We start from the raw sequence: 3,641 nt of genomic DNA, 5'->3' as shown, positions 1-3,641 counted from the left end.
AAAAGGGAAGGGCCAAGCCTCATCGCAGAAGCGGACTGCTGTCCGCAGAAGCATCCCAGACTGCAGAAACATGAAGGCCCTCGCAGATGCGAAAAATGCCTGGGCAGAATTTAAACGAAGTGTCTAAGAGTTTTTCTTAGTTTTTGACATTTCAAGCACGAGTTGGGAGATTGTTGAGCGAGAATTCACGGAAAAACTTGAGGTAAGTCACTTGTGATCATTTCTACTCGTGGTTGAATGTGCGTTTATATTTTGTAACTTTGTCGGGTTTCGAGACGTGGGCCCCACAGGTGATGTTTTTGGGTTAAATTTCGGATTTTATTGGAAAATTTATATTTTCATATGGAATTTATTCCTATAATTTGTATTGACTGAATCGAATTAATTATGACTAAATTCGAGCCGATCGGAGTCGGAAAATCGTGGGAAAGGCATTCTTAGTGACTGATTGAGCGGGGTTTGAGGTAATCGACTTGTCTAACCTTGTGTGGAGGAAATTACCCTTAGGATTGGTATTGATGTAAAATTTATGATGTGTTGAAAGTCATGTACGCGAGGTGACGAGAATGTACACGGGCTAAATGTGGAAGATTATGTCTTTAAATTGTGTAGATCACTGTTGCATATTACATAAATTATTTTATCCTGTTATATTCATCATCATTGATATTTTTTTCATATTTTAAATTTGCGTGACCTTTTTCTGCTTATTGCCTTACCTGTTTAGTTGAAACTTTATTTCTTTTATTCTGTGCATTATTTGAAGGTTTGATTTCCTAATTTAAATATTATTAATATGAAGTATTTGACATTTTAAAATTTTGGTATTGAGGCAACGTGTTCAAAATTGAGAAATATTATTTTGTTGAGTTATTCCCTTTAGAATATGTTTTTGATATTTTTGTATACACTGTGATTGAGTCGTGAGCTCTTTATTATGGACAATAAATGTTGTTGTTGATATATATTGGCAAATTAAAATATTTGGGCACTTGATGTGCAAATTATGATATATTGTGATATTGATACGCATGCGGTGGTTAAGGTCTGAGTGTAGAAACGCATGCGGTGAGATAATGGTGGCTTGATACACGTGGCTAGTAGGGGAACTACTAGAAATCATGCGGTGTGATAAGGGTGGCTAGAACACGGGATGCTATTTCGAAAAAAATATTTTCTTTAAAATTAATTGTGAAAGCTCTCGTGGTGATATAAGAAAATGAGATATTGTGAATTTATCTATGATTTGCGACTACGAGGCGTTATTGTCACGCCCTGACCTGGAACCGAGACTGGCACCCGGTGCCTCAACTAACCTAGTGTATCAAATTGCGACTAAGGGACTCTGAACATATAATGTTATAATTTGGCCAAGGGGCCACCTTGCAAGATAATTTGCGAAGCAAAATATAAAACTGAATAAAAACTAGCGCTGACTAAACATCAATATAAAGTTGGGCCGACAAGGCCGTCATAACTACTACAACTGACAAACCACCAAAATATACATACCAGGCCTACAAGCCCAACATAATGCACTAACTGACAGGATATGTCTACAAGCCTCTAAAGATAGATATATTGTGATCGGAATAGGGCCCCGACCTACCCATAATATATATACATATATACAAAAGATGTACACGAAAATCTAGATCCGATAACTCCGAAGGATGTGGAGCTTACCAATCAGGCTGAACTCTGGAAATACCTACTGAGAAGGTATACCCGTCTGTCTATCTGAATTTGCATGCATGAAATGCAGCGTCCCCAAAAAAGGGACGTCAGTAGAAAATGATGTACCGAGTATATAAGGCGATAACATAACTGAAAGTTAAAACTGAACTGATAATATAATAACTGAAAGTAATTGGGAGTCAAAGATGATCTGGAGATATACTTACCTGTTGATACTGACTCAACTCCTTCAATATAGTAAGTAAAATAATTGTCCGACCTTATAAGGCTCGATATATATAACTGCTCTGCCGTAGTAGGCTCGCTCATAGACGCTCGGCCATACTAGGATATGTACCTCGACCATATTGGGCTCGCTCATAGGCGCTCGGCCACAGTAGGCTCGGTATATAACTTTCCATCTAATCAGCGGTTGCCTAATATGGGCCTGCCCATCGATTATAACTCGATGGTAATGAAAATACTGTAATACTGTATATATAGGCTTGCTGCTCTCTTGACTGAAAGAAGACAATAGTAAATTGAATATAGAGTCTCGATAAGGAATAATATTGTAACTTATGAGACTAGAATAATGTGAATAAATTCATGAATACGAACTACTCTTTATGTCTCATTACTAACACATGTAGCTACGAGATCATGCCAAAATGAAGGAAGGCTTAGCCTTAACATACCTTATCACACTCTTTTCAATCACCAAGTTGAACTCGCCTCTTCTTACCTTAATCTACAACAACGATAATAATACTATCATTATGTTATGAAACGTATAACTATCGCACAACGAACGACATGCTTATTTTGTATTAAAACGGACAGCATTTCCCCTATAATCCTTACTTCCTCCAAATTCAAGATAACACAAACAACAACAAAAACAACAATAACAACATATATACATTATTTTCCAACCTTATGCACACCACACAATACTACAAAACAACCCAACACACCCCAATCTCTTCATACACAAAACGACCACCGTAGTAGTGTCAACAACCCGAAAATGTTACGACGAGCGACCAGCCCAACATCCTGCATTTATGTGGTATTTCTCCACACTCTTCCTCCTCCAAAACTCCAAAAATAGTAGTAAAATACGCAGCCCAACAGCACCACAAAATAGTCCGCAAAACAGTCCGCTACAAGTGAATAACTCGAACTCACGGCTTTCGATCACCGTCCCGTGAGTTCTTACAAATATAGAATGACTTACTATACATATACAACAGAAAAAAATGGATGAAATAGAGCAGTAAACTTACCTTATTTATTGGATAACTCGACTCCTATCTTGGTTCTTCAAACTCTAGACTTTACCTCCGATTAGAACTTGCAAGGGGGAGAAAATTAATTGGGGTTTAGGGGAAATATTTGGAAGGAGTTTTGCAGAGAATGAGTCTGGTTATTTTGCCCTATTATCAGAATAATATATTAAGGGTATAGGACTTTAAAAAGGCCTCTTTGAACGACCTGAACTGGCCCATTTTTGGACGACCCGAATAGGCCCAGTTTTGGATTCTCGTTTAAGAAAGTAGGTGACAGTCTGTGCAGTCTCGCAAAAATGCCCATATCTCTCTACTCAGATATCGTATTGACAAACGGTTTAATGCGTTGGAAAGTAGACTCATAGATCTTTAATTTTATGGGTGGAACACCCCATAAATTTAAGTATATTGGGAGAAAATTACAGTTACATTTGACCCAAAATTTCAGTAAAACTTATGAACGTAATTTGTGATGACTTTCATCGACTTTTGTTCCACCACTCGCTTGACTTCAAAACATAACACACGACTATCATACGAATAACATAACTCGTAACATAACCTCCTTATCATGTAAAACACCTTGGTCTCATCCCAAATGTACATGCTATAACATTCCCAATTTGTCGGCTTTCGACAAAACATTATTTTTTTCAATTCCTTTAGCTTCTA

Source organism: Nicotiana tabacum, chromosome 18 (genome assembly GCF_000715075.1).
Source record: "Nicotiana tabacum cultivar K326 chromosome 18, ASM71507v2, whole genome shotgun sequence".
NCBI classification, from domain to species: Eukaryota; Viridiplantae; Streptophyta; class Magnoliopsida; order Solanales; family Solanaceae; genus Nicotiana; species Nicotiana tabacum.
The sequence above is the reverse complement of the archived record's forward strand: the minus strand, read 5'-3'. Positions refer to the sequence as shown.